Here is a 21,413-nt window from a genome sequence, read left to right on the forward strand (position 1 = left end):
ATATGCATACTTAGATCCACACATTTGTTATTTTTGTGTAGCCCAGAATTTTTGTATTTGAAATTAAAATTTTGCACGTTTATGGGAAAATTTATTGGCTACACCGTGATTTTTTTTCTAATTTTTTTGAAACACATAAATGTGATTTTTATTTTTTCTAAAATAGCAGGAGCACTGGTGCCCAAGAGCACCAAATCTCTGTCCCAAAGCCCCATCCTTTTTTGATTCTTTTCCGACCTGACAGGTGGGACCTTCCCGTCAGTGACCACCGATGCCACGTCAGCAACCAGATCTAGTCAGCGCTTGGTCAGCAGCGCCCGGTCCCGCATGTCATCTGACCCGGCTAGCTTCTCCTTCGATGTGAAAATCCCCGGCCCTTTTCTGTTTTATCAGAAAATTCCAGAAAATGTGTAATTCTTGAAAAATTCATATCTCCTAAACTATAACTCGAAATAAAATGTTTTCTATATGAAAATTGATCAAAAAATATGCTGAACATGAATATGCCATCCATGCCTGTTTGCATTCCTCATCATATCGTGTCGTGCTAGTTTGCATTATCACCTAATATGTAACATATGAAATATGTGGGATACTAGGACAAAGCCCGTGCATTGCTTTATAGCAAACGGCTTCTAAAACATAGTTTGATAGAATTAGTCAAAATTATTGCACTCAGTTATATAAATAAATTTAACAATCTTAACCAAGCGGCTTCGAATTTTTTATATCTTGTAAGATTGTTCGTGCGAAGAAAATAATAATTAGAATTATTTAAAGAACATGACACCAGTTTTTCATGGTTGAAATATCGCTGAAAGAGCACGCCAGATCAACAAAAGATGCTGGGCCGAAGCTGCATAGGACTAAACAGCCGAATGTCAATGATACTGGAATGTGCAACAATCTACCTAATTGTCGAGAATGGCAGCAGCCTTCCTCTCGCTACGTATAGAGAAAGCAGAGGCCATGCCCAAAGTCTCGAACCCAATATACGGGATCAAAATACATGTAAGGAATAAAGAAAACTCAACAGTAAAGCTAGGTGTAGAAACCGAATTAATAGGAAAATCGACTATAGAATGGGTCACATATCAAGAATTTACCACATTGACTACTTGGATCCATCATCGTGGAGCAAAAGACATCCAACTCCAGTGTGGTTTTACATAAAGTTTATTAGTTCTGTGTGATTCAATAGTTTCACACATAAGCAGACGTAAACCGAATCATAGGCATCATAAAGTGTTGTCTCCATGCTCGACGAACAAAAACCATGTAGAGGTCGCAGGACGCCCTCCACAATCCCATCTAGCATCACCACCATCTCCAGCGTTGTGTGGTTACTCCAATCGCTAGGCATTGAAGACGTCGTCTAGCACGCCCACGTCGGCCTTCAGGTTCACCTCTAGGTTCCTCAGCTTATATGCAGGCCCTACCGCGGCGTAAACCACGCCGGCCTCCAACTCCGCCGTCATGATTGGGCACCAACGGAACTCGGCCAGCATCCGGACTTTGTTATGCAAAGGATCCCTTTGTATCTGAGGAAGAGCACCTTCTCCAGCCACCTCTAGTGACGTGCCTCCAAGATGGAATGTGTTACGGGCCTTGTAGAATACCTCAAAGAGCTATTCGAAGTCAAGGCGACCGCGGCGGCGTTCGACGTCCAGCATAGCCCGGCGGCGTACCACCACGTCAAACTAACCGTTTCGGCCCCTGCAGAACACCTCAAATAGCTGGTCTCCTAGACCGTGGCAGCTCCAGACGACCAGTGCAGCCAGGTAGAGCACCACCATAGTTTAAAATAGCCGACTATCTCATTTAAGCGCAATAATTTTGGAATCTATCAAAGGTTATAGCCGGGCTATAACGGGCTATTCTGTTTAACGGTTTTTCAAAAATTCAGAATCTTTTAGTCATATCTTACAGAAAAAGAGAAACTTATTACTAAAAAACGATCCCTGATACAACTTATTTAACTATTCAAAGCTAATAAGTAGTCAATTATTCAACTCACAAGTTTTATCTAATCATACTGAACACAAATTTCAGGAAAAAAAGAAATAAAAAAGAAAAGAGAACATAAATTAAAAATATAGGAGATTTGGCGGCTAAATTAGAGGTTTATTAGGGGCTAAATATGACTATAGCCGGCTATTAGTATTTTTTCTCATTAGCCAATAAATGGCATAGACATAGTCTCCGAAAGCTATAGCCGGCTATTTAAAACTTTGAGTACCACCAAGCCGAACTGTATCCATTGCGGCCCTGGCAGAACACCTCAAAGACTTGGTCGAAGTCGAGGCAACAGCTGCGGCGCCAGAAATCCAACTCTATGCGGAGATGAGATTTGATCTAGCTTGGCGGCCTTGTCAGACTATATCCGTTGCAGCCCTCCTAGAACACCTCGAAGAACTGGTCGAAATCAAAGCCACCGCAAGGTGGAGATGAAATTTGATCAACCTGGTTCGTTCCATGGCTATATGTATATAGATGCTGTGTCGCCTTTGCAGAGTATATTTGATCTTCTCGTGGGGTTCCCGTATTGAAAGCTGAAACCAACACATACGTGTTTCTCCATCTTTTTTCCCTTGCGAGATAGACAAAAAGAATCAGACGTATGCCCGAGCAGCATGTTGAAGTTAAACCAAATGATGTTCTCCGACGTGGCCGTGCTGCTCTGGAACCGTGTTGTTTTGGAACTCCTCAATAGAGAAGGTCCGAAGACATAAACAAATCAGGCTGATCGAGTTCACATCGGAGAATAGATTTTTCACGTCTGGATGTGGGCTAGTTTTAATTCGATCAGAACTTCTTCCAATTTTGTGGATGGTGCATTGGTTTAAGGGACCATCACCAACCATCACGACCTATTTTAATTTAATGATACGATTGGTGATGGGTTAGAATACTTCAATTATTAAATTAATATTTTAGTTTTTTAGGAAATATGCACGTGCCTTGCAACGGGTTAGAATGCTTGTTGAATTTTCTTGAATTTACACTTATTTTAAAAAAGTATCATTTGATATTCTATTTGCCATTACAACAAATGAGACATTTGATAATCTTACACGAGACAAGTATTGAATAGAAATTCATTAGACTTTTATCACATGACATGATTGCCAAGATCAGTGCTAATTATGACATTCAGCACAATTTACTATCCATTGGTATCGACGGACGTATGAAACCAATTACATGACAAGCTACAAGCAATCGTGATGGTGTTGAAGTCATGAAAAGAAACAATATTAGAGGAAACGTGTTCGAGAACATATATAACGTTGCATTATAGTGAGTTACAAAAGTTAAATGACGTGAAGGGCACGCGCCAGATAGGAGCATCAAACCATTGACACATATCCCAAAGTGTTGTTCTAATAATAATTGAAGATTTAAAAGGTTGTTGGGGTCCACATACTAAGAAACTCGTCTAACAAACACATCTAGCAGACTTAATGGGTTAAAAAAATATCAGAAAGATTTTATTCGCATCGAGCAAAGCTTATCATTTAATAATTGCACCACGAAAAACAAATTCGTCTATGTTGCAATCAATTAAGTTTTTCTTACGCCTCTCATTTATGAAAGTGCATAGGGCTAAAGCCTAGCTTGAAAAAGAAGCTATAGGAATGACTTGACACGCCGAGATCTAATTAGCAACCAAGAAATATGCGTAGGCCCAACACACGGAGATGGAGGGAGTACTTATATTTTATTGCATCCCTCGCCATTGTAAATACCCATTGTACTCTGTCATGAATGTTTTAAAAATGAAAAATAACGCAGTATGGAGTTTTCCCTACTGTTTTCCGTCAAACTTTGTAATGGGAAGCACACCACTTTTCTTTACTAAACTGAAATTACACTTTTTATAAGCTAGAATTAAACTTTTCAGAAAATTAACGACTGGTCTTAAGTATATTTCTCGACCGACGAAGAATACGAAAATCTCAATGTGTAATAAATCGCGTGGAAAAGTAGAACATGTGATGCCATGCTCTTACTTGCATCACCTTCTTTAAATTGTGCAGACATTAGTGTCTCTACAAATGTGTAGATTTAATTTCCAGCTTTCATAAAAAAAAAGAATTCCCTGATCACTTCATAGTGTAAGGAGGGAGTAATTGACAAAATACTTGATACAATTATAAACAAAGAAAGAATATTTAGTATTAACTGTAGGCTCGGAAATTCAATTTGGCTCCCAAGTGCATATGCTCCCTCTATCAAAAAATTAGATTTCAAAATGTCGAAAAATTTTGACAAAAAATTCTACATGTACATCTCCACAATATACATACGTTCGTCAAGTTTCGCGAGGAACCAATATGTTTTATGGTCTGTGTAAAAAAGAGAAAATTTATTTCCTGAAAAGCCTTATTTTCAGCATTGAATTTTGTCTTTTTTACACACGTCACACGACAAGTCGGATTTTTATGAAACGACTTTGTGAGCGCGTAGCACGTGAAGATGTACATTCCAATTTTTTGTTTCAATTTTTTAAAATTTCAAAATGTATGTAATATGCATTTCAAAATAAAGGGAGCATATGCTCCCATGTGCCAAAACACCATTCTGTAGGCTAGCAACTTGAGAGTAAACTCGCAATGCAGGGGACCGTGCAAAGTCAGCGTTTCTGTCATGCATGGGACCAGATTTAGTGTAGCAAGGGCGAACCATCTAGTTGCTACATTGTCTCATTACTTCAATAGAGGCATGTAGCAACAGTATGGGAGAGTTCAGCAACTTTTTAGCTCATCGAGCTTGCTGGAACAGGCGGCCGACGACTTTGTTGAGCTGTTGTTGGGAACGGAGGCTAGAATGGGCGGTGGCGACCTGGCCCTGCCTGCGCCGCTAACGTCCGTCGACAGGTGCACCATTGCCTGCTCACCGTCGACAACAGGTGCGACACGATGTCAGCCTCGCGCCACTGCACGTTATGTGGCTTAGACACGCCCTGAAGACCATCGCAGGCTGCGGATGGTCGGGATCATCAACATACCGGAATAGGCTGGCTGCTGCCGCAATAGTAATTTTGATCTGGGATGCGCGACTCTCTCCGTGGGGCAGCTGGTGTTCTTCTTCGCATGCTCGGTCAGGACACCGGCAGACGGCAGTCCAACCCTATGAGGTGGCCAATCCCGGCGACATCCGCGACTCGTGTGGTGAAAGTGAAGATGGAACCAGCTATGGCCGCTAGATGCGCTGCAGTAGTATAGCATTTTTTCGATCCTTGGTATGTCCATGGGCGCACACAATTTGCTTGCTCATTTCCCCCCTTCCTCCCTCTCCCCCGTCCACAGTAACTGAGAGCCCTCTTTCTCTCCCGGGGGCTCCTCCGACTCAACTCCGGCGGCGCCGCCGTCTGGAGAAGAGAAGGAGGGGCTGCCCGCTGTGTATATTCTAGATGTAGTTGCGGCTATTTGCCGGTTGTGGGCTCTCTGCCCAGTAGATGGAGCGGATCTTGGGATCTCCCCAGCCAGATCTCAAGCCTAGGGTTCATCTTTGTGCTTCTCTTGCTCTGTTGGTCGGAGCAGGATGCAAAGGGATGGAGCACCGCTTCCCCAAATAAAGCAGAGGCTGATGGCCACCGTCTGATGAAGAAGAAAGGCGCTGTGAAGCTTCTCCTGGCCGGCCATGGCGGCGAGGGGGAGAGGTGGTTCGGCGTGGTCAAAGGTGTGCGGTTGTTTCTGATAGGGCAAAGGTGTCCGATCTTTCGATGAGATGGGGATAATTCGATTTGTTGGTGGAGTTCGTGCTTGACGATCCGACTACACGTGCAAAGCTCGTGCGCCAATGCAATCGCTAGGACAATCTCCGGGAGTTACTGATCTTGCGGGAGCACGATCAGCCTGACCAGCAAGGGTCTTGATTCCTACCTGAAATTGAGAACAAGTAAGAACTAAAGATGCAATCAGAATATTGCGAATAGAGATGAAAGCTTGATTGATAATGGTGGGATTCCGAATAGTCGGTCTTGTTCTGGGCGTTGGCCTCAAAAGAAGAACACGTAGTTGCAGCAATTGGCTAACTTTTAATCTAATCAAAATCCAAGTTCTAATGACGGCTACAGAGGGATATATATGGGGAAGTGAAGAGATTTTCGTCCAACCAGCTAGGGTTGGCCAAAAACACCCCTAAATGGGCATTCCTCCACTTATATGGCCTCTTAAAATCTCCTAAAATACCTAATCCGAAAATACATGGGCCTGGCACATTAAATAAGGTGACGCAGCACCCATAATAACTCTTTGGACGAATTTTATGATGGGGAAACTTGTAGAATTCGTCCAAGCATCGTTGCTCCATTATGGTGGCTTCAATGTTCTGAAATCTCCACTTGCGGCGTCATCTTCAATCCTCAAATGCTTGCTGCCATCTCCTCCATGTGTGATCATGCTCCAATGCTTGTCCTCCTCATCCATGCTAGGACCATCATTTCTAAGAGTAACAAACACATCTGATTTAGGCAGCATCATATTCTCATATATATGAGGAATAGTTCCAAGAAACGAAAGTACCTGATAGTTAAGTTGCCTGGCACGAGCTCTAGTGATTGGTCCTTGTATTTGTGTGGCTGTAGGTACAGCGGTTGTATCAATAGATGGGATGTCCTCATCATGCCCCCTTCTTGAATTGAAGTCGTCCTCGACGAAAGCTCATTTTCCTCACCAAAGTATGGCTTCAAATCTGCAATGTTAAATGCGGGACTAACCCCACCAAAATCTGCAGGTAACTCAAGTTTATATGCATTATTATTGATGCGCTCTAACACCTTGAAAGGACCCGCCCGCATCACGTGGCATTAACTTAGACTTGCGCAATTCAGGAAAACGGTCTTTGCGCAAATGCAACCAAACAAGATCACCAACATCAAACACCACATGTTTTCTTCCTCTATCTCCAACAGTTTTATATTTAGCATTCATGCGCTCAATATTATCTCTAGTTGTTTGATGTAATTTCAGAATCAGTTCAGCACGTTGTGTAGCATCAAAATTTGTTTGCACCGAAGATGGTAATGGCAATAAATCAATTGGTGCACGAGAAACAAAACCATACACAACTTCAAAAGGGCACAACTTAGTAGTAGAATGCATCGAACGATTGTAAGCAAATTCAATATGAGGTAAGCAATCTTCCCACATTTTCAAGTTCTTTTTAAGCACAACCCTAAGCATAGTAGACAAAGTTCTATTGACTACTTCAGTTTGTCCATCAGTTTGGGGATGACATGTAGTACTAAACAGCAATTTAGTCCCCAACTTAGCCCATAAACATCTCCAAAAATGGCTAAGAAATTTAGTATCACGATTAGAAACAATAGTATTTGGCACACCATGTAAACGAACAATATCACGAAAGAACAAATCAGCAACATGTGTAGCATCATCAGTCTTGTGACATGGAATAAAGTGTGCCATCTTAGAAAACCGATCCACAACAACAAAAATACTATCCCGCCCCTTCTGTGTACGAGGCAATCCCAAAACGAAATCCATAGAAATATCCTCCCAAGGTACACTAGGAACAGGAAGAGGCATATATAAACCATGTGGATTAAGTCGAGACTTAGCTTTTTGACATGTAGTGCAGCGTGCCACAATTCTCTCAACATCCCGACGCATACGTGGCCAAAAGAAGTGTGCAGCAAGGACATCCTCCGTCTTCTTGACACCAAAGTGACCTTATCAGTCCTCCTCCATGCGCCTCCTGCAACAACAAAAGACGAACGGAACTATCTGGGATGCATAGTTTGTTAGCACGAAACACAAATCCATCATTAAGGACGAATTTGTTCCATGTTCTACCATCTCTACAATTCAGCAACACATCTTTAAAATCAGCATCATGCAAGTATTGTTCCTTTATAGTTTCCAATCCAAAAATCTTGAAGTCAAGTTGAGATAGCATAGTATATCGGCGCGACAAAGCATCAGCAATAACATTATCTTTACCCTTTTTGTGTTTGATAACATAAGGAAAAGATTCAATAAATTCAACCCACTTTGCATGGCGACGATTCAACTTAGCTTGACTACGAATATGCTTCAAAGATCCATGATCAGAATGTATAACAAATTCTTTAGGCCATAAATAATGTTGCCAAGTTTCTAATGTCCGAACCAGCGCATATAATTCTTTATCATAAGTAGAATAGTTCAGACTAGGCCCACTCAATTTCTCACTAAAGTATGCAACAGGTTTGCCCTCTTGTAATAACACACCTCCCAAACCAATTCCACTAGCATCACATTCAAGCTCAAAAGTCTTATTGAAATCAGGAAGTTGGAGTAATGGAGCATGTGTTAACTTATCTTTCAATATGATGAAGGCTTGTTGTTGTGCATCGCCCCATACAAAGGGCACATCCTTCTTTGTAAGCTCATTCAGCGGCGCAGCAATGGATCCAAAATCTTTCACAAAGCGCCTATAGAAACCAGCGAGGCCAAGAAAACTCCTCACTTGTGTGACCGTCCTGGGCTGCGGCCAACTCTCAATTGCCTCAATCTTGGCTGGATCAACTTCAATACCCTGCGCAGTAACAACATAGCCAAGAAACGCAACTCGATTGGTGCAAAAGGTGCACTTCTCAAGATTACCATACAAACGTGTGATACGTCTCCGACGTATCGATAATTTCTTATGTTCCATGCCACATTATTGATGATATCTACATGTTTTATGCATACTTTATGTCATATTTATGCATTTTCTGGAACTAACCTATTAACAAGATGCCGAAGAGCCAGTTGCTGTTTTCTGCTGTTTTTGGTTTCAGAAATCCTAGTAAGAAAATATTCTCGGAATTGGACGAAATCAACGCACAGGGGCCTATTTTCACACGAAGCTTCCAGAAGACCGAAGAGTCAACGAAGTGGGGCCACGAGGTGGCCAGGAGGTAAGGCGGCGCGGCCCAGCCCTTGGCCACGCCGGCCTATCTCCTGGGCCCCTCGCGACGCCCCTTGACCTGCCCTTCCGCCTACAAATAGCCTTCGTCGCGAAACCCCCAGTACCGAGAGCCACGATACGGAAAACCTTCCAGAGACGCCGCCGCCGCCAATCCCATCTCGGGGGATTCAGGAGATCGCCTCCGGCACCCTGCCGGAGAGGGGATTCATCTCCCGGAGGACTCTACACCGCCATGGTCGCCTCCGGAGTGATGAGTGAGTAGTTCACCCCTGGACTATGGGTCCATAGCAGTAGCTAGATGGTTGTCTTCTCCTCATTGTGCTTAATTGTTGGATCTTGTGAGCTGCCGAACATGATCAAGATCATCTATCTGTAATGCTATATGTTGTGTTTGTTGGGATCCGATGAATAGAGAATACTATGTTATGTTGATTGTCAATTTATATCTATGTGTTGTTTATGATCTTGCATGCTCTCTGTTATTAGTAGAGGCTCTAGCCATGTTTTTGCTAGTAACTCCAAGAGGGAGTATTTATGCTCGATAGTGGGTTCATGTCTCCGTGAATCTGGGGGAGTGACAGAAACCTCTAAGGTTATGGATGTGCTGTTGCCACTAGGGATAAAACATTGATGCTATGTCCGAGGATGTAGTTATTGATTACATTACGCGCAATACTTAATGCAATTGTCTGTTGTTAGCAACTTAATAATGGAGGGGGTTCGGATGATAACCTGAAGGTGGACTTTTTAGGCATAGATGCATGCTGGATAGCGGTCTATGTACTTTGTCGTAATGCCCAATTAAATCTCACAATACTCATCATAATATGTATGTGCATGGTCATGCCCTCTTTATTTGTCAATTGCCTAACTGTAATTTGTTCACCCAACATGCTATTTATCTTATGGGAGAGACACCTCTAGTGAACTGTGGACCCCGGTCCAATTCTTTACATCTGAAATACAATCTACTGCAACTGTTCTACTGTTTTCCGCAAACAATCATCATCCACACTATACATCTAATCCTTTGTTACAGCAAGCTGGTGAGATTGACAACCTCACTGTTTCGTTGGGGCAAAGTACTTGGTTTGTGTTGTGCAGGTTCCACGTTGGCGCCGGAATCCCTGGTGTTGCGCCGCACTACATCTCGCCGCCATCAACCTTCAACGTGCTTCTTGACTCCTACTGGTTCGATTTAACCTTGGTTTCATACTGAGGGAAAACTTGCCGCTGTACGCATCACACCTTCCTCTTGGGGTTCCCAACGGACGCGTGATGTACGCGTATCAAGCTCTTTTTCTGGCGCCGTTGCCGGGGAGATCAAGACACGCTGCAAGGGGAGTCTCCACATCCCAATCTCTTTACTTTGTTTTTGTCTTGCTTTATTTTATTTACTTTCTTGTTTGCTGCACTAAATCAAAATACAAAAAATTAGTTGCTAGTTTTATTTTATTTACTGTCTTGTACTCTATATCAAAAACATAAAAAAAAAATTAGTTACTTGCATTTACTTTATCTAGTTTGCTTTATTTACTGTTGCTAAAATGGGTACTCCTGAAAATACTAAGTTGTGTGACTTCACAACCACAAATAATAATGATTTCTTATGCACACCTATTGCTCCACCTGCTACTACAGCAGAATTCTTTGAAATTAAACCTGCTTTACTAAATCTTGTTATGCGAGAGCAATTTTCTGGTGTTAGTCCTGATGATGCTGCTGCCCATCTCAATAATTTTGTTGAACTATGTGAAATGCAAAAGTATAAAGATGTAGATGGTCACATTATAAAATTAAAATTGTTCCCTTTCTCATTAAGAGGAAGAGCTAAAGATTGGTTGCTATCTCTGCCTAAGAATAGTATTGATTCATGGACTAGATGCAAGGATGCTTTTATTGGTAGATATTATCCCCCTGCTAAAATTATATCTTTGAGGAGTAGCATAATGAATTTTAAACAATTGGATACTGAGCATGTTGCACAAGCATAGGAGAGAATGAAATCTTTGGTTAAAAATTGCCCAACCCATGAACTGACTACTTGGATGATCATCCAAACCTTTTATGCAGGACTGAATTTTTCTTCGCGGAACCTATTGGATTCAGCTGCTGGAGGTACCTTTATGTCCATCACTCTTGGTGAGGCAACAAAGCTTCTTGATAATATGATGATTAATTACTCTGAATGGCACACAGAAAGAGCTCCACAAGGTAAGAAGGTAAATTCTGTCGAAGAAACCTCCTCCTTGAGTGATAAGATTGATGCTATTATGTCTATGCTTGTGAATGATAGGACTAATGTTGATCCTAATAATGTTCCGTTAGCTTCATTGGTTGCACAAGAAGAACATGTTGATGTAAACTTCATTAAAAATAATAATTTCAACAACAATGCTTACCGGAACAATTCTAGTAACAACTATAGGCCATATCCTTATAATAATGACAACGGCTATGGTAATTCTTATGGGAATTCTTACAACAATAATAGGAATTCACCCCCTGGACTTGAAGCTATGCTTAAAGAATTTATTAGTACACAAACTGCTTTTAACAAATCTGTTGAAGAAAAGCTTGGAAAAATTGATATACTTGCTTCTAAAGTCGATAGTCTTGCTGCTGATGTTGATTTTTTGAAATCGAAAGTTATGCCTCATGAAAATCATAATCATAAAATTGTTGCTACAGCAAATGCCATCCAAGTTAGAATTAATGAGAATATAAGATTGATGGCCGAATTGCGTGCTAGGTGGGAAAGAGAAGAAAATGAAAAAGAAGATAATATAGCTAAAGTTTGGACTATTACCACCACTAGCAATGCTAATGCTACACATGTTGCTGCACCTCCTACTATTAATGGTAGAAGAATTGGTGTTAGCAATGTTTCCACTTCAAATGCAAAGCGCGAAAAACTGCCTGAAACTGCTAAAACTGCTGAAACTGCCTGTGATAAAACTGCTGAAATTTTTTCCAACATTGGGGATGATGATCCCATTGCTTTAGATTATAATGGTTTGAATTTTGATGATTGCCACATCTCTGAAGTTATAAAGTTGTTACAAAAACTTGCTAAGAGTCCTAATGCTAGTGCTATAAATTTGGCTTTCACGAAACATATTACAAATGCTCTCATAAAAGCTAGAGAAGAGAAACTAGAACGCGAAGCTTCTATTCCTAGGAAGCTAGAGGATGGTTGGGAGCCCATCATTAAGATGAAGGTCAATGACTTTGATTGTAATGCTTTATGTGATCTTGGTGCAAGTATTTCCGTTATGCCTAAGAAAATCTATAATATGCTTAACTAGCCACCATTGAAAAATTGTTATTTGGATGTTAATCTTGCTGATCATTCTACAAAGAAACCTTTGGGGAGAGTTGATAATGTTCGCATTATCGTTAACAATAACCTTGTCCCCGTTGATTTTGTTGTGTTGGATATTGAATGCAATGCATCTTGTCCCATCATATTGGGAAGACCTTTTCTTCGAACTGTTGGTGCTATCATTGATATGAAGGAAGGTAATATTAAATATCAATTTCCTCTCAAGAAAGGTATGGAACACTTCCCTAGAAAGAGAATGAAGTTACCTTTTGATTCTATTATTAGAACAAATTATGATGTTGACACTTCGTCTCTTGATAATACTTGATACACACTTTCTGCGCCTAGTTGAAAGGCGTTAAAGAAAAGCGCTTATGGGAGACAATCCATGTTTTTACTACAGTACCTTTGTTTTATTTTGTGTCTTGGAAGTTGTTTACTACTGTAGCAACCTCTCCTCATCTTAGTTTTGTGCATTGTTGTGCCAAGTAAAGTCGTTGATAGTAAGGTTCATACTAGATTTGGATTACTGCGCAGAAACAGATTTCTTTGCTGTCACGAATCTGGGCACAATTCTCTGTAGGTAACTCAGAAAATTATGCCAATTTACGTGAGTGATCCTCAGATATGTACGCAACTTTCATTCAATTTGAGAATTTTCATTTGAGCAAGTCTGGTGCCTCAATAAAATTCGTATTTACGAACTGTTCTGTTTTGACAGATTCTGCCTTTTATTTCGCATTGCCTGTTTTGATATGTTCGATGAATTTTTCGATTCCATTGACTTTCAGTAGCTTTGTGCAATGTCCAGAAGTGTTAAGAATGATTATGTCACCTCTGAACATGTATATTTTGATTGTGCACTAACCCTCTAATGAGTTGTTTTGAGTTTGGTGTGGAGGAAGTTTTCAAGGATCAAGAGAGGGAGATGATACAACATGATCAAGGAGAGTGAAAGCTCTAAGCTTGGGGATGCCCCGGTGGTTCACCCCTGCATATATCAAGAAGACTCAAGCGTCTAAGCTTGGGGATGCCCAAGGCATCCCCTTCTTCATCGACAACATTATCAGGTTCCTCCCCTGAAACTATATTTTTATTCTATCACATCTTATGTGCTTTGCTTGGAGCGTCAGTTTGTTTTTGTTTTGTTTGAATAAAATGGATCCTAGCATTCATTGTGTGGGAGAGAGACACGCTCCGCTGTTGCATATGGACAAATATGTCCTTAGGCTTTACTCATAATATTCATGGCGAAGTTTCTTCTTCGTTAAATTGTTGTATGGTTGGAATTGGAAAATGATACATGTAGTAATTGCTATAATGTCTTGGATAATGTGATACTTGGCAATTGCTGTGCTCATGTTTAAGCTCTTGCATCATATACTTTGCACCTATTAATGAAGAAATACATAGAGCATGCTAAAATTTGGTTTGCATATTTGGTCTCTCTAAGGTCTAGATAATTTCTAGTATTGAGTTTGAACAACAAGGAAGACTGTGTAGAGTCTTATAATGTTTACAATATGTCTTTTATGTGAGTTTTGCTGCACCGGTTCATCCTTGTGTTTGTTTCAAATAGCCTTGCTAGCCTAAGCCTTGTGTCGAGAGGGAATACTTCTCATGCATCCAAAATACTTGAGCCAACCACTATGCCATTTGTGTCCACCATACCTACCTACTACATGGTATTTCTCCGCCATTCCAAAGTAAATTGCTTGAGTGCTACCTTTAAACAATTCAAAATTTATTACCTCTGATTTGTGTCAATGTTTTATAGCTCATGAGGAAGTATCTGGTGTTTATCTTTCAATCTTGTTGGGCAACTTTCACCAATGGACTAGTGGCTTCATCCGCTTATCCAATAATTTTGCAAAAAGAGCTGGCAATGGGATTCCCAGTCCCAAATCAATTAATAAAAATAGACACTCCTCCATGGTATGTGATTGTTGGACGGCACCCGAAGGATTCGGTTAGCCATGGCTTGAGAAAGCAAAGGTGGGGAGGAGTGTCATCATAATAAAACTAAAATAAAAAGGCACTCCTTCATGGTATGAGATTGTTGGCAGGCACCCGAAGGATTCGGTTAGCCATGGTTTGTGAAAGAAATGTTGGAAGGAGTGCCACACAAAAATAAAATAAAATGGGAGCCGCTCTTTGAAGGTTTGTCTGGCAAGGGGGTTAGAGTACCCACTACCATTCGTTGACAACAACAAACACCTCTCAAAATTTTACTTTTATTGCTCTCTATATGTTTTCAAAATCAAAGCTCTAGCACAAATATAGCAATCTATGCTTTCCTCTTTGAAGGACCATTCTTTTACTTTTATTATTGAGTCAGTTCACCTATCTCTCTCCACCTCAAGAAGCAAACACTTGTGTGAACTGTGCATTGATTCCTACATACTTGCATATTGCACTTATTATATTACTCTATGTTGACAATATCCATGAGATATACATGTTATAAGTTGAAAGCAACCGCTGAAACTTCATCTTCCTTTGTGTTGTTTCAATACCTTTACTTTGAATTATTGCTTTATGAGTTAACTCTTATGCAAGACTTATTGATGCTTGTCTTGAAGTAATATTCATGAAAAGTCTTTGCTATATGATTCAGTTGTTTACTCATGTCATTTACATTGTTTTGATCGCTGCATTCATTACATATGCTTTACAATAGTATGATCAAGGTTATGATGGCATGTCACTCCAGAAATTATCTTTTTTATCGTTTACCTGCTCGGGACGAGCAGAAACCAAGCTTGGGGATGCTGATACGTCTCCGACGTATCGATAATTTCTTATGTTCCATGCCACATTATTGATGATATCTACATGTTTTATGCATACTTTATGTCATATTTATGCATTTTCTGGAACTAACCTATTAACAAGATGCCGAAGAGCCAGTTGCTGTTTTCTGCTGTTTTTGGTTTCAGAAATCCTAGTAAGGAAATATTCTCGGAACTGGACGAAATCAACGCCCAGGGGCCTATTTTCACACGAAGCTTCCAGAAGACCGAAGAGTCAACGAAGTGGGGCCACGAGGTGGCCAGGAGGTAAGGCGGCGCGGCCCAGCCCTTGGCCGCGCCGGCCTATCTCCTGGGCCCTGATACGTCCAAAACGTATCTACTTTCCCGAACACTTTTGCTATTGTTTTGCCTCTAATTTGTGTATTTTGGATGCAACTAACACGGACTAACGCTGTTTTCAGCAGAACTGTTCTGGTGTCTCGTTTTTGTGCAGAAATCCAACTTTCAGGAAAATCCTCAGAATTTATGCAGAAGGCCCTATTTTAACAGAATATTGGCGGAGCCAGAAGGACAAGCCAGGTGGAGGCCCGAGGGCCCCACACCATAGGGCGGCGCGGCCCAGGAGGGGCCCGCGCGGCCCTATCGTGTGACACCCTCGGCCGGCCTCCGACGCCCTCCTTCGGACTACTTATTGCCTTCGACCTAAAAACGCATGGAGAGAAGTCGAAGTCGCCAGAAAGCCTCCAGAACGCCGCCACATCGCGAAACTCCGTCTCGGGAGCCAGAAGTCTCCGTTCTGGCACTCCGCCGGGACGGGGAATTGGAGGAGATCATCGCCATCATCACCACCGACGCCTCTCCATCAACCAGCCATGTTTCCCCCATCCATGTGTGAGTAATTCCCCCGCTGTAGGCCGAAGGGGATGGTAGGGATTGGATGAGATTGGTCATGTAATAGCATAAGATTGTTAGGGCATAGTGCTTAGTGTCCGTAATTGGTACTTTGATGATATTGTTGCAACTTGTTATGCTTAATGCTTATCACTAGGGCCCGAGTGCCATGATCTCAGATCTGAACATGTTATTATTTCATCATGATATTCATTGTTTATGGTCTTACCTGCAAGTTGTATACACATGTCGCTGTCCGGAACCGATGGCCCCGAAGTGACAGAAATCGGGACAACCGGAGGGGATGGTAGTGATGTGAGGATCACATGTGTTCACGGAGTGTTAATGCTTTGCTCCGGTACTCTATTAAAAGGAGTACCTTAATATTCAGTAGATTCCCTTGAGGCCCGGCTGCCACCGGCTGGTAGGACAAAAGATGTTGTGCAAGTTTCTCATTGCGAGCACGTACGACTATAATTGGAACACATGCCTATTGATTGCTTTGTACTTGGACACCGTTTTATTATTATCTTCAAATGCCCTGCTATGATTGTTACATGAGTTTCTCTCATCCATGCAACGCCCGTCATCCGTCCCCGTGCCTACAGTATTTTAATCCTGCTGTTTACTATAATCACTACTGCTGTCTGTGTTACTCTGCTGCTGTTATTTCACTACTGCTACTGCTATAAAACTGTTACTACTGATAAACTCTTGCGAGCAAGTCTGTTTCCAGGTGTAGCTGAATTGACAACTCCGCTGTTAAGGCTTCCAAGTGTTCTTTGTCTCCCCTTGTGTCGAATCAATAAATTGGGTTATACTACCCGCCAAGACTGCTGCGATCCCCTATACTTGTGGGTCATCAAGACTGTTTTCTGGCGCCGTTGCCGGGGAGCATAGCTTTATTTGGAAGTTCACTTGGATTGATATTGTTCGCTGCAAATTCTCCATCATGGGTAAACCTCGCGATTCTAAAGTCGCCATATTACCATCCACTACAAGAAAAGGTACAACTCTGAGTACCTCTGCTACTCTTGATTCACTATCTGTGATAAGTCAACTTGTTTCGCCGCCACAAGCTTCGCTTGGTGGTACTTCTGCTGAATCTGAAAACTCTCATAATATTGATAATGTTTCTGCTGTGCTTGATGATAGTGGTTCATTGGGATCCTTTCTAGATGCTACAATTGCTAGGTCTAGACAAATTGAAAATGCTGAAACTCCTAATGAAAATGCCACTACACCTGTTAATTCACCTGAACTTGATTATTCTAGCGATGATCCTGATGAAGATTATGTGGAGCTTAATGATGATTTTATTAATAGATGCAATGCTACTGCTGATGCAAGAAAAATTAAAAAGTTTCTCGCACAATATACTGTTAGACATAAGCTATCTCCTGATCCTGAATTTGCCACATCACCTATATGCATTAAGGATAACGATTATGATTTTTCTCTTGATCTATCTCATATAGCTATTGTAGAGAAAGCACCCTTTTGTGGTACTGAAAAAGAAAGTGCTGTAGAACACATGATTGAACTTTCTTCTATGAGTAGCTTGTTTTCTGATGATGACAAGATGCGTACTTACTTTGTCATTAAAATTTTTCCTTTCTCATTAAAGGATGATGCTAAAACTTGGTATAATAATTTGCCTCCTGGTTCTATTAAAAGTCCAACTGATTTGCGTGATGTTTTCTTTCGAAAATACTTTCCTGCTAGTGCTCAACATATTGCTCTACAGAAAATTTATAGGTTTGACCAGGGAGATGAAGAGAAATTGCCTGAGGCGTGGGCAAGATTTTGTTCTCTTATCAGAGCTCGACCTGGACATGATTTAGAGAAGAATGATCTACTTGATATATTTTATAGTGGACTAACCATTGAATCTAGAGCATATTTGGATAGTTGTGCTGGTTGTGTTTTCAGGAAAAGAACTCCAGGCATTTGAAGAATTATTGGCTAGAATAAGCCAGAATCATGATGATTGGAATACACCTGAACCAACTCCAATGCCAATATTGAAGAAGAGGGGTTTAATTGAACTGAATGATGAAGATATGAGGGAAGCTAAGAAGTCTCTCAATGAGAAAGGTATTAAATCTGAAGATGTGAAGAATCTACCTCCCATAGAAGATATATGTGAGATAATTCCCCCTTCACCCATGATTGAGGTAAACTCCCTTCAACGCTTTACTAGGGAAGATATTCCGTATTCAAAACCTCCTGCGCAATGCTTAGATGAGTTTGATAATTATATTGTTAAGCAAGAAAATTTTAATATGAGAGTAGAGAATCATCTAATGGAAAATTCTCAAGCTATTAGCAATTTACATGATATTGTGGAGAGAACCTCCAATGATGTTAAGGTGCTTGTTAAACATTCTCAAATGATTCAAACTCAAATTGATCAACTCACTAAAGTGCAAAATGACTTGCTAAATAATAATTCTAAAGAGAAACATGCTTATGAAGTAACAACTAGAGGTGGTGTCTCCACCCAGGATCCTCTATATCCTGAAGGGCATCCCAAAAGAATTGAACAAGATTCTCAACGCATTGAACCTAGTGCTCCTTCTAAGAAGAAAAAGAAGAAGAAACATAAAAATGTTGTAGAATCCTCTGAACCTGTTAATGATCCTAATAGTATTTCTATTTCCGATGCTGAAACTGAAAGTGGTAATGAACATGATAATGATAATGATAATGATAATAATAAGAATGCTGCTTCTGATAAAGAAGAGGTAGAAGATGAACCTGAAAAGCATGCTAAAAATAAAAAGTATACTAAAGAAGATTTTATTGCTAAGAAACATGGTAATGAAAGAGAACCTTGGGTGCAAAAGCAAATGCCTTTTCCTGCTAAGAAACTAAAATCAAAGGAAGAAGAACACTATAATAAATTTTGTGATTGGATGAAACCTTTATTCTTGCAAATCCCTTTGACTGATGCTATTAAATTGCCTCCTTATTCAAAGTATATGAAAGATATTGTTACTAACAAAAGGAAAATCCCCAATGAGGAAATTTCCACTATGCTTGCTAATTACTCTTTCAATGGCAAAGTGCCAAAGAAGTTGGGCGACCCAGGTATACCTACTATTCCTTGTTCTATTAAGAAAAATTATGTTAAAACTGCTCTATGTGACTTGGGAGCCGGTGTTAGTGTTATGCCTTTTTCTCTTTATAAGAGACTTTATTTAGATAAGTTGATACCTACTGATATATCTTTGCAAATGGCTGATAAATCTACTGCTATTCCTGTTGGTATATGTGAGGATGTTCCTGTTCAAGTTACTAATAACTGCTTGATATTAACTGATTTTGTTGTGTTGGAAATGCCTGAAGATGATAATATGTCTATTATTCTTGGGAGACCTTTTCTTAACACCGCAGGGGCTGTTATTGATTGCAATAAAGGAAAGGTTACTTTCAATGTTGATGATAAGGAGCATACCGTCTATTTTCCCAAGAGGATTGATAAAGTATGTGGAGTCAATACTATTTCTAATGTGAGAACTATCAAAATTGGAACTATTGATTGTCCTATATATGAGCCTAAAGAAGGATATCAAAGCCTTATGATTGGATCCATATCAATACAATTCAAGGTAACATGATTGATTTGAGGTTTATTTCTTCATATGCTATGTAAAATTTATTTGGTGGCAAGACTTGATCAACCTTGTTAACAAATACCTTTTATATGCATAGAGGAGGTAAACAACATCTCTTTCTCCCTCCACTTGCCTTACTTGCTGTAGCACTTTTGATTTGCAAAGTTCCTTAGTTAATTAGAGATTTCAAATTTTTTCCTGGCCAGTAATAATAAATTTAATACCCAGAAATGTGCATTTTTCAAAGTTTCAAAAATTCACAAAAATTATACCGTTGGTCCTATTTTTCGAAAATGCACCTGGGAGCACCTGGAGATGACCTGTGGGGCACCCCAGGGTGGCACCCCACAGGCCGGCGCGGCCTGGAAGGGGGGCGCGCCACCCTGGCGTGTGGGCCCCCCTTTACCCCACTTTAGCATCTCTTTCTCCCGGACTCTTCTCTCTCCCGAAAAAATCAACACCAGCTTTCTCTCACTCGCGTTTTTGCTCAAGAGCTCAGGATTTTTTGATCTCTTTGCTCAGCCTAGATTTCTGTCTGAAATTTGGCACATTTGCTCTCCGGTATGTGACTCCTCCAACTATCCAAGTAGAATTTTGTTTGGTTGAGTATATCTTGAATATTTTGCTGCTGTAGGTAACATGTTTAGTGAGCTTGCATGCTTGTTCTAAGTTGTATAAACTAGTTTTGATGCATGATTAGTACTCTAGCAAGTTCCTATAGTAGTTCCCCTTGATTATATGTCACCAAATCAAATTTTATATTGTTTGTTGAAAAGTTTCAGAAAAGGAGGATGAATAACTTCAACTTTGGAGAATTGTTCAAGAGAGGAACAACCAGCACCGGAAGGCCCTCAAGGACCGCCACCCGACTCAGGCGATCCTACAATGAAGATATCATCGCGCCAAGCTTCGCGCCCGAAGAAGACAATGGGGCTCCTAATGCTTCGTCCTTCCCATGTTATGATTTTCTGAGAAATGCAGGGATATTGGATGATTTCTTCACCCTTGTCAACAGGGCGGGCTTAGCCGCCTACGTGGGAGATGAAAGGGAGCAATACTACATGCTCACCAAAATATTCGTCGAGAGCTTCAAGTTCCACAACAAGCAATATGGGCCGACAGTTGCATTCAAGATCTATGGTAATCCTATTACTATGGAATTGGAAGAATTTTGTGTTGCATTGGATATCGCCCCTGTAGGTACAACAAGGAGGATTGATGACAACCCCCGGGATCTGTTGGAGCTCTATCGAGGGATCACCGATGATGATTGTCGCACCATTCAGCGTGGCAAGATAAGAAACATCCAACTCCCCGCCATTAAGTATTTTGCCTATTACATTGCTACTAGCATTCTTGGTAGGGAGAACACTAGCAATATTTCTAGCTACCATCTTGCTTTCTTGAACGCTGCACTTACTGGGCAGACACCATATCATCTTGGTTCTCTTATTGCTCGCCGCCTGTCTAACAGGGGGCCTATTTTTGGAGGAACTATTGCATTGCGCATTTTAACACATTTAAGACTTCCTCTTGATTCTAATGATGTGTCATTAACCCCTAGGAGACTTGATATTGCTGCTATGAAAAGCCATCATTTTGTTACTGCTGATTCCACTTTAGATAATATGGTCTATAGAATGTTGTTTGCTGATGGGGATGAGAAGGAAATCCCTCTTCCCCAGCAAGATTTGTTCAGCATTGACAGGGAACCATGGTCGCGCACTAAGGAGGAGGTGGAGGAAAAGATGAAGATACAAGACTTCCACCAGCAGCATGACTCCGAGGACGCCGAGCCCTCCTACGACTATACCGTCACGTATCCGGGTGCTTCTTCTAGCACATACCCGGAATATGATCCATCTTCGTCGTACTACGGAGATGCAACTTCATGGCCTCGAT

This window comes from Lolium perenne, chromosome 7, assembly GCF_019359855.2.
Source record: "Lolium perenne isolate Kyuss_39 chromosome 7, Kyuss_2.0, whole genome shotgun sequence".
NCBI classification, from domain to species: Eukaryota; Viridiplantae; Streptophyta; class Magnoliopsida; order Poales; family Poaceae; genus Lolium; species Lolium perenne.